Source organism: Triturus cristatus, chromosome 6 (assembly GCF_964204655.1).
Source record: "Triturus cristatus chromosome 6, aTriCri1.1, whole genome shotgun sequence".
Taxonomy (NCBI): Eukaryota; Metazoa; Chordata; class Amphibia; order Caudata; family Salamandridae; genus Triturus; species Triturus cristatus.
The window spans coordinates 1,185,339,454-1,185,351,456 of NC_140589.1; positions in this window are offsets into that span (position 1 = coordinate 1,185,339,454).

Sequence of the window (12,003 nt, forward strand, 5' to 3'; positions counted from 1 at the left end):
TTCTTCTGCACTCAGTACACCCTGTGTGGTGAGAGGAAAGAGACAACTCTGCGGGGACTGAAGTTTGACCCGGGACGCCTCGGCCGGCGCAGGAGGATGGGTGAGTGCGGGGGTGGAGCGCAGCAAGCCGGGCCTAATGTTCGCATCCACCACTGGCGGCTTCAATTACCTGATACAGGGGGCCACTGCTGCTTCCTTCCCCTACTACGTGACACTGAGCTCTGGGGGTGCCATGCAGGCCCCCGATCGATTTGGGGTCAACTGCTTCCACTCAATCAGCACAGAGGTGCGACCCTGGGCCCAGTGCCATCACCAATGATCTGCCGGAACGGGCATCGGCACCCTAGCCTCACAATGGGGATTCCTCTTCCATCTCCTCCCCTCCTTAACATGACGACCTTCGGGAATATGCGGGTCCATTGAGAAGGCTACAGCTGTCACGCCCATTCGGCACCTCCTTTTCTTCTTTGTTGGGAGCCTACAGACAGGAGTACTGCCCTAGCTGCCATCAGGGCGAGAGACACTCTTGGAATCAGGAGCAGGGGATATCTGTGGAGCCGGGGCCGACCGTCGATACAGCGGAGAGCCAGGCTGGGACCTGGTTCATTGGGATCTCATCGTTCACTCCACCCCTCGCGGTGGTCCTAAGGCAAAGACATGCTGGGTTCTGTTTGAGACTGCAGCTTTGCACATAGCCCACTACATGCGCCCCACCAAGTGGAAGCCTGTTATTGTGGCCTAAGCACCCCTCATCATCAAACACAGCCTTGGCCTTCAGTTGGGACACTACTAGGGGTGCTACACTGGTAGCTGGCCATAACTAGGCGCAGCCTGGTCTTGCACTTTGCCAGGATGGGTCGTGGGAACCCTAAACAACGGAAGCTGAATTTTGACAAGCAGGGCACCTTTGACCGGCCTGACAAAAGCTTGGAGAAGGATGACGGGTCGGAGCGAGATAAGGCACCACAACTTCTGGATGGTGCCGCCGCCATAACGGCGGAACTCCAGGCGAGGTTCCGCAGCACAGATGTGAGGTTCGACTCGCTCACCTCCAAGTTGGACAGGATGGGAGAACGCCTAGAAGGGCATAGTACCTGGCTTGATGAGGCACAAAAGAGAATCTCCACCCAAGAAGATCAAACCATGGATGCGACACGAAGGCTAGAGCGGGTGGAGGGCTTGCTCAAGACAGCAGTGCCCATCAAGAACGAGGACCTGGAAGCTAGCCCCGCAGAAAAAATATCCGCATAATGGGCCTGCCAGAATCCATGAACGTTGGACGTCCTGAACCATTCATTGAGTCCATGCTTAGTGAACTACTTGGTGCTGACACCCACTCAAAGAACTTTGTGGTTGAAAGGGTGCACCGCTCTCTTGGCCTGTGGCCTCCTCCTGCGGTCCCCCCACGCTCCATCATAGCCCACCTGCTCTACTACAGGGACTATGATACAATTATTTGCTTGGCACAGGAGAATTCTCCAGGGTGCTTTGCTTTCTTTTTATCCTGACCATACCATCGCGGTTCAGGAGGCCCTGCATAAATTCCTGGAAGCGAAGTGCCAACTCCGTACAGTGGATCTCAAATATGCTATGCTACATCCAGCTAGGCTGTGGGTGATGGTTGATGGCACACCCCACTTCTTTGAGAACGCTGCTGATGTCTTTGCCTTCTGAAAGCAACATAAAAATGTACTTCACAAGAGCCCGGAATGGTCTTCTGATCACTCTTCTCTGGACAGGCAGCTGGCTGTGAGCGCAGATCTCTTCGCGGCGGATTGAGGGCACAGTGTTTGTAATTGTTTATTTTGTTAAGCCACCTAAATACTGCACCAAACTTGAACAAGGAACTGTGGCGGTTTTTAAGTTCTACAGTAAACATGTTTCCATATCTATAATTAGTAAATCTACGTGGCTTGAAATATGGGCATCAGGCGTCCAAGGTGTTGCCTGCCTCCTTCGGACGAATCTGACCAAGTATCTCTTGGGGTTTTTCCTTTTTCCCTTTGCTTCAGGATGATTGGGGAGGGAGTAGGTTCACAGGGCCTTTGAGCCCAGGTGTGGGTGGGTTTTGATGTTTTTGATCGGGAAGTTGATTACAGTTTTATGATATTGTCGTTTTATGATTTTCCCCTTATGTATGTCCCTCCGTAAATCTCCTTCCTCCTTCATTCAATATGTGGCATGTACACGCTGGCAAGGCATGCACACTTTTTAGGCCCAGGATCATGGTATTGGATCCCATGGTAAATGTAAACCTTAACACCTGGAACGTGTGGGGGCTCAATAACTCTAGGAAATGTAAGTTGGTACTGGCATACCTCTGGAGGCACAATGTTAAAATAGCTTTTTGAAGAAACCCAATTCCCACCACAGAAACCCCCTCATTTGTGTCCCTTGCTCACTTTGCCACTGGATTCAAGCAAGCCTGGCTGAAGATGGCGTAGATGCCAGAAACCCGTCCTGGGAAGCTTGTTTCCGGTCCAGGGAAGACATGGCTTGGCAGTTCGGGCCGGACTGTTCCCATGAGGCACAGGGTCAGACTGATTTGCATATGGCCATGTCTGAACTGGGGTGGCAGAGATGGGCTAAAGAACGGTGATGGATTAAACCCAGCTCAGTTGACTGGGGGTGAGTGCTTGCAATGTTCAACACTCCGTCCATCATTTCCTTTGGTTTTTGCTCCTGGGGAACACACAGATTATTTGCAAGTTACAGCACCTATTCCCCGAGGGGTATGTCTTCTTTTCCACCACACGCTCCCGTTCACACACAAGGACACTATAGCTGACACTCAGGGGTGGTATTTGTTAGTGGTGGGGACATAGCTGGGCAGGACGACGCTCTTCCTCAATTTTTATGCACCTAACAAGGACAGCCCTACTTTTTGGGGAACTTTCATGCCTTACTAAAATGATATGACTATGACGCAATCTTTCTTGGGAGAGACCTGAATCTCGGGCTTGACCCGAGACATGATTCCTCCAACCCACTTGCAACCACCAAACTTCATGCTCTTCAAGTGGTTAGGGACCTTATACATTTCTTCGACCTACGTGATCTCGCGCGTACGCATCACCCTGACGTCCCTGGGTACACCTTCCATTGTGCACCGCATTCCACACAGACACATATAGACTACTGGTTTACAGAAGCACGAGGAAGCCAATGGACAAGGGGCATCGATACGCTGCAGCGCACATTGACGGATCATGCACCGGTGCTCCTTCATTTACATATTCCACATTCGGGAACACAAATGGTACTTTCTCGCTACTGCACTACTGGAAGTCATATTTCGGTCCAAATTGCAAGAGGCCATTACTGAATACTTTACCTCGAACACCAGTACGGTGGCCAATATGCAACATTATGGGACACCTTTAAGGCATATATCCGGGGTGTTAGTATATCTAAACAGGTGGGAGTCTTGAGATCGATCCGTCGGAGTCTTGCCCGAGTTGAAAATGAATTGGCTTTGCTCGATGCAACACCACCTACACCACACACCCTGAACAAACGTAGCTCTCTTATTTTGGAATTCAATGAACATGCTTATAGGGAAGCGTCACCGCTGGGCAAATTTCACACAGCACGCCGATATGGGGAGGGTGAGCGCCCAGGTAGAACTCTGGCACGTCTGGTACGGGCGCCCTGTGGTGCTGGTCACATAGCTGCGATAAAACATTCAGATAACTACATAGCCACGGACTGTGCAGAAATATGAGCAGAACTGGTGGCAAACTGTGGCATACTTTAGTTCTCTGTACACAACCACTCTCCCTAAAGATTTTTCTAAGAATTTAGCATATCTAGAAGAGGTTTCAATGGTATGGCTTACTACGGGACAGGCAGAGTTTCGGAGCGAGCCCTTCACTGTTGAAGAGGTTACGCTTGCTATCGATGCGTTGGCCAGCGTAAAGGTACCGGGGCTTGACGGATTGTCAGGGATATTCTATAAATCATTCAAAGTCAGCCTGGTGCTTCAATTGCTTGAGGTCCATGCAGAGGCTTTTGCGGTCGGTACACTCCCCCTTTTATGAGAGAGGCTGCCATTTCTTTATTACTTAAACCAGGCAATTAACCCATTAGCTGCTTCTCATATCGCCAGATTTCTCTAATAAACTTTGATAACAAAATCCTTGCCAAAATGTTATTGTCCAGGCAGTCATTGCTTTTGGAGAAAATTCTTTCCCCAGTACAGTTGGGCTTTATTCCGCACAGATCCACCTCATTAAATCTCCGTACCATCTTCTCAGTCATTAATCCGAGTACAACTGCAGCGATAGCCCCTCTAGACGCAGAAAATAATTTTGATTCCCTGGAGTGGCCATTCTTAGCTGCTAAGCTCCACAAATTAGGTATCCCCGGTAATTTCCTAGCCTTGACTGCATTACTCTATGCGTTGCCCACTGCTCGGCTCCGAGTAAATGACTCCCTTTCTTCTTCAATCCTGATCTCTCGTGGGACACAGCAGGGGTGCCCTTTTCCCCCCTGCTTTTCATTGTGGTCATGGAACCACTTGTCTGACACTTACAAATATTTTTTTTTTTGAGCTCTGCAGGTCCTTCGGGGCCTCTGTTGATGTCCATGTATGCGGACGACATCCTGTTCTTCATTAGGCACCCCAACACCAACTTTCAGCCACTAATTGATGAGATTAGCCACTTCGGAGCCATGTCTTGGCTGTGAATATATTGCGGTAAATCCGTGGTATTCCTGATTACTGATGCTGCCACTGCTGGTGAGGCGGATCTCCCCCTGCGATGGGCAGGTGATACTACTAAATATCTAGGCATACATCTATAACAAAGATAAGGAACAGGTTATTCACCTGAACTATGGGCCGGCAATCGAACAACTTACCCTGCAGATTGAAAGATTGATTTAATTACCTCTCTCTAAGGTTGGGCAAATCGCCCTTATTAAAATGAACGTTTTACCTCGGTTCTTGCACCTATTTGCCAATATACCTATCCCACTCACAAACTCCTTTTTTTTGCAACTATGGGGTTAACTTATTTGATTGGTTTGAGCGGGACGCAGACCTTGAATTGCTTGGGACACTTTGACACACCCGTACAAACGGGGGGGATTTGCAGTGCCGGATCTTCACCTGTATTTCTTAGTGGCACAGGCTCAGTTTGCCCATCACTGGTTTCACCCCAACGCCTGCATACCTTATACAAAACCCGAACGTGACCTGGCTGCCCCCACGCCGCTGGGAGCTATATTCCCAATGGGTATACCCATGGTTCCTCATGACATTCAGCCCCTTTCTACTACATGTAGGTGGAATTTAATTTATAGTGAATACAGGCCCTTGGCGTATGGTAAATCACTTTTTAATGGACTTACCAGTAAGCTAAATATGTCAATTAAGTATACATATAATATAGGGGGGGGGTGGCCTAGCTGTCGACCAAGATAGAGGCATGGCTCTAAAGCTCTGGCATCCGATGCCCTAACTATGGTGGAAACGGCATGATTTAACACCGCTAAACGCTGCAGCTGCCTCAATGACATCTCTCCCCTATGCGGTGACCAGCTCAGAGCTGCACAAACCCAGTGTGTTAACCTCTTGGGCCCCAGACCAGGAGTGGCATCATTGGGCAGAACAGAGCGGATACGCGGCTCACCTTGGAGGCCCCAATGAGACAGAGTCCGTAGGTGAGCCTGAGGCTGGAGCAGCGGGTGCTCCGCCGGGTCTTCTTCTGCACTCAGTACACCCTGTGTGGTGAGAGGAAAGAGACAACTCTGCGGGGACTAAAGTTTGACCCGGGACGCCTTGGCCGGCGCAGGAGGATGGGTGAGTGCGGGCGTGGAGCGCAGCAAGCCGGGCCTAATGTTCGCATCCACCACTGGCGGCTTCAATTACCTGATACAGGGGGCCACTGCTGCTTCCTTCCCCTACTACGTGACACTTAGCTCTGGGGGTGCCATGCAGGCCCCCGATCGATTTGGGGTCAACTGCTTCCACTCAATCAGCACAGAGGTGCGACCCTGGGCCCAGTGCCATCACCAATGATCTGCCGGAACGGGCATCGGCACCCTAGCCTCACAATGGGGATTCCTCTTCCCTCTCCTCCCCTCCTTAACATGACGACCTTCTGGAATATGCGGGTCCATTGAGAAGGCTACAGCTGTCACGCCCATTCGGCACCTCCTTTTTCTTCTTTGTTGGGAGCCTACAGACAGGAGTACTGCCCTAGCTGCCATCAGGGTGAGAGACACTCTTGGAATCAGGAGCAGGGGATATCTGTGGAGCCGGGGCCGACCGGCGATACAGCGGAGAGCCAGGCTAGGACCTGGTTCATTGGGATCTCATCGTTCACTCCACCCCTCGCGGTGGTCCTAAGGCAAAGACATGCTGGGTTCTGTTTGAGACTGCAGCTTTGCACATAGCCCACTACATGCGCCCCACAAAGTGGAAGCCTGTTATTGTGGCCTAAGCACCCCTCATCATCAAACACAGCCTTGGCCTTCAGTTGGGACACTACTAGGGGTGCTACACTGGTAGCTGGCCATAACTAGACGCAGCCTGGTCTTGCACTTTGCCAGGATGGGTCGTGGGAACCCCAAACAACGGAAGCTGAATTTTGACAAGCAGGGCACCATTGACCGGCCTGACCAAAGCTTGGAGAAGGATGACGGGTCGGAGCGAGATAAGGCACCACAACTTCTGGATGGTGCCGCCGCCATAACGGCGGAACTCCAGGCGAGGTTCCGCAGCACAGATGCGATGTTCGACTCGCTCACCTCCAAGTTGGACAGGATGGGAGAACGCCTGGAAGGGCATAGTACCTGGCTTGATGAGGCAGAAAAGAGAATCTCCACCCAAGAAGATCAAACCATGGATGCGACACGAAGGCTAGAGCGGGTGGAGGGCTTGCTCAAGACAGCAGTGCCCATCAAGAACGAGGACCTGGAAGCTAGTCCCGCAGAAAAAATATCCGCATAATGGGCCTGCCAGAATCCATGAACGTTGGACGTCCTGAACCATTCATTGAGTCCATGCTTAGTGAACTACTTGGTGCTGACACCCACTCAAAGAACTTTGTGGTTGAAAGGGTGCACCGCTCTCTTGGCCTGTGGCCTCCTCCTGCGGTCCCCCCACGCTCCATCATAGCCCACCTGCTCTACTACAGGGACTATGATACAATTATTTGCTTGGCACAGGAGAATTCCCCAGGGTGCTTTGCTTTCTTTTTATCCTGACCATACCATCGCGGTTCAGGAGGCCCTGCATAAATTCCTGGAAGCGAAGTGCCAACTCCGTACAGTGGATCTCAAATATGCTATGCTACATCCAGCTAGGCTGTGGGTGATGGTTGATGGCACACCCCACTTCTTTGAGAACGCTGCTGATGTCTTTGCCTTCTGCAAGCAACATAAAAATGTACTTCACAAGAGCCCGGCACGGTCTTCTGATCACTCTTCTCTGGACAGGCAGCTGGCTGTGAGCGCAGATCTCTTCGCGGCGGATTGAGGGCACAGTGTTTGTAATTGTTTATTTTGTTAAGCCACCTAAATACTGCACCAAACTTGAACAAGGAACTGTGGCGGTTTTAAAGTTCTACAGTAAACATGTTTCCATATCTATAATTAGTAAATCTACGTGGCTTGAAATATGGGTATCAGGCGTCCAAGGTGTTGCCTGCCTCCTTCGGACGAATCTGACCAAGTATCTCTTGGGCTTTTTCCTTTTTCCCTTTGCTTCAGGATGATTGGGGAGGGAGTAGGTTCGCAGGGCCTTTGAGCCCAGGTGTGGGTGGGTTTTGATGTTTTTGATCGGGAAGTTGATTACAGTTTTATGATATTGTCGTTTTATGATTTTCCCCTTATGTATGTCCCTCCGTAAATCTCCTTCCTCCTTCATTCAATATGTGGCAGGTACACGCTGGCAAGGCATGCACACTTTTTAGGCCCAGGATCATGGTATTGGATCCCATGGTAAATGTAAACCTTAACACCTGGAACGTGTGGGGGCTCAATAACTCTAGGAAATGTAACTTGGTACTCGCATACCTCTGGAGGCACAATGTTAAAATAGCTTTTTTGAAGAAACACATATCCCACCACAGAAACCCCCTCATTTGTGTCCCTTGCTCACTTTGCCACTGGATTCAAGCAAGCCTTGCTGAAGATGGCGTAGATGCCAGAAATCCGTCCTGGGAAGCTTGTTTCCGGTCCAGGGAAGACATGGCTTGGCAGTTCGGGCTGGACTGTTCCCATGAGGCACAGGGTCAGACTGATTTGCATATGGCCATGTCTGAACTGGGGTGGCAGAGATGGGCTAAAGAACGGTGATTGATTAAACCCAGATCAGTTGACTGGGGGTGAGTGCTTGCAATGTTCAACACTCCGTCCATCATTTCCTTTGGTTTTTGCTCCTGGGGAACACACAGATTATTTGCAAGTTACAGCACCTATTCCCGAGGGGTATGTCTTCTTTTCCACCACACCCTCCCGTTCACACACAAGGACACTCTAGCTGACACTCAGGGGTGGTATTTGTTAGTGGTGGGGACATAGCTGGGCAGGACGACGCTCTTCCTCAATTTTTATGCACCTAACAAGGACAGCCCTACTTTTTGGGGAACTTTCATGCCTTACTAAAACGATATGACTATGACGTAATCTTTCTTGGGAGAGACCTGAATCTCGGGCTTGACTTGAGACATGATTCCTCCAACCCACTTGCAACCACCAAACTTCATGCTCTTCAAGTGGTTAGGGACTTATACATTTCTTCGACCTACGTGATCTCGCGCGTACGCATCACCCTGACGTCCCTGGGTACACCTTACATTGTGCACCGCATTCCACACAGACACATATAGACTACTGGTTTACAGAAGCACGAGGAAGCCAATGGACAAGGGGCATCGATACGCTGCAGCGCACATTGACGGATCATGCACCGGTGCTCCTTCATTTACATATTCCACATTCGGGAACACAAATGGTACTTTCTCGCTACTGCACTACTGGAAGTCATATTTCGGTCCAAATTGCAAGAGGCCATTACTGAATACTTTACCTCGAACACCAGTACGGTGGCCAATATGCAACATTATGGGACACCTTTAAGGCATATATCCGGGTTGTTAGTATATCTAAACAGGTGGGAGTCTTGAGATCGATCCGTCTGAGTCTTGCCCGAGTAGAAAATGAATTGGCTTCGCTCGATGCAACACCACCCACACCACACACCCTGAACAAACGTAGCTCTCTTATTTTGGAATTCAATGAACATGCTTATAGGGAAGCGTCACCGCTGGGCAAATTTCACACAGCACGCCGATATGGGGAGAGTGAGCGCCCATGTAGAACTCTGGCACATCTGGTACGGGCGCCCTGTGGTGCTTGTCACATAGCTGCGATAAAACGTTCAGATAACTACATAGCCACGGACTGTGCAGAAATATGAGCAGAACTGGTGGCAAACTGTGGCATACTTTAGTTCTCTGTACACAACCACTCTCCCTAAAGATTTTTCTAAGAATTTAGCATATCTAGAAGAGGTTTCAATGGTATGGCTTACTACGGGACAGGCAGAGTTTCGGAGCGAGCCCTTCACTGTTGAAGAGGTTACGCTTGCTATCGATGCGTTGGCCAGCGTAAAGGTACCAGGGCTTGACGGATTGTCAAGGATATTCTATAAATCATTCAAAGTCAGTCTGGTGCTTCAATTGCTTGAGGTCCATGCAGAGGCTCTTGCGGTCGGTACACTCCCCCCTTTTATGAGAGAGGCTGCCATTTCTTTATTACTTAAACCAGGCAATTAACCCATTAGCTGCTTCTCATATCGCCAAATTTCTCTAATAAACTTTGATAACAAAATCCTTGCCAAAATGTTATTGTCCAGGCAGTCATTGCTTTTGGAGAAAATTCTTTCCCCAGTACAGTTGGGCTTTATTCCGCACAGATCCACCTCATTAAATCTCCGTACCATCTTCTCAGTCATTAATCCGAGTACAACTGCAGCGATAGCCCCTCTAGACGCAGAAAATAATTTTGATTCCCTGGAGTGGCCATTCTTAGCTGCTAAGCTCCACAAATTAGGTATCCCCGGTAATTTCCTAGCCTTGACTGCGTTACTCTATGCGTTGCCCACTGTTCGGCTCCGAGTAAATGACTCCCTTTCTTCTTCAATCCTGATCTCTCGTGGGACACAGCAGGGGTGCCCTTTTCCCCCCTGCTTTTCATTGTGGTCATGGAACCACTTGTCTGACACTTACAAGAAATTTTTTTGTTGGAGGTCTCCAGGTCCTTTGGGGCCCCTGTTGATGTCCATGTATGCGGACGACATCCTGTTCTTCATTAGGCACCCAAACACCAACTTTCAGCCACTAATTGATGAGATTAGCCACTTCGGAGCCATGTCTTGGCTGTGAATATATTGGGGTAAATCCGTGGTATTCCTGATTACTGATGCTGTCACTGCTGGTGAGGCGGATCTCCCCCTGCGATGGGCAGGTGATACTACTAAATATCTAGGCATACATCTATAACAAAGATAAGGAACAGGTTATTCACCTGAACTATGGGCCGGCAATCGAACAACTTACCCTGCAGATTGAAAGATAGATTTAATTACCTCTCTCTAAGGCTGGGCAAATCGCCCTTATTAAAATGAACGTTTTACCTCGGTTCTTGCACCTATTTGCCAATATACCTATCCCACTCACAAACTCCTTTTTTTTGCAACTATGGGGTTAACTTATTTGATTGGTTTGAGTGGGACGCAGACCTTGAATTGCTTGGGACACTTTGACACACCCGTACAAACGGGGGGGATTTGCAGTGCCGGATCTTCACCTGTATTTCTTAGTGGCACAGGCTCAGTTTGCCCATCACTGGTTTCACCCCAACGCCTGCATACCTTATACAAAACCCGAACGTGACCTGGCTGCCCCCACGCCGCTGGGAGCTATATTCCCAATGGGTATACCCATGGTTCCTCATGACATTCAGCCCCTTTCTACTACATGTAGGTGGAATTTAATTTATAGTGAATACAGGCCCTTGGCGTATGGTAAATCACTTTTTAATGGACTTACCAGTAAGCTAAATATGTCAATTAAGAAGACACATAATATAGGGGGGGTGTGGCCAAGCTGTCGACCAAGATGGAGGCATGGCTCTAAAGCTCTGGCATCCGATGCCCTAACTATGGTGGAAACGGCATGATTTAACACCGCTAAACGCTGCAGCTGCCTCAATGACATCTCTCCCCAATGCGGTGACCAGCTCAGAGCTGCAAAAACCCAGTGTGTTAACCTCTTGGGCCCCAGACCAGGAGTGGCATCATTGGGCAGAACAGAGCGGATACGCGGCTCACCTTGGAGGCCCCAAGGAGACAGAGTCCGTAGGTGAGCCTGAGGCTGGAGCAGCGGGTGCTCCGCCGGGTCTTCTTCTGCACTCAGTACACCCTGTGTGGTGAGAGGAAAGAGACAACTCTGCGGGGACTAAAGTTTGACCCGGGACGCCTCGGCCGGCGCAGGAGGATGGGTGAGTGCGGGGGTGGAGCGCAGCAAGCCAGGCCTAATGTTCGCATCCACCACTGGCGGCTTCAATTACCTGATACAGGGGGCCACTGCTGCTTCCTTCCCCTACTACGTGACACTGAGCTCTGGGGGTGCCATGCAGGCCCCCGATCGATTTGAGGTCAACTGCTTCCACTCAATCAGCACAGAGGTGTGACCCTGGGCCCAGTGCCATCACCAATGATCTGCCGGAACGGGCATCGGCAACCTAGCCTCACAATGGGGATTCCTCTTCCCTCTCCTCCCCTCCTTAACATGACGACCTTCTGGAATATGCGGGTCCATTGAGAAGGCTACAGCTGTCACGCCCATTCGGCACCTCCTTTTTCTTATTTGTTGGGAGCCTACAGACAGGAGTACTGCCCTAGCTGCCATCAGGGCGAGAGACACTCTTGGAATCAGGAGCAGGGGATATCTGTGGAGCCGGGGCCAACCGGCGATACAGCAGAGAGCC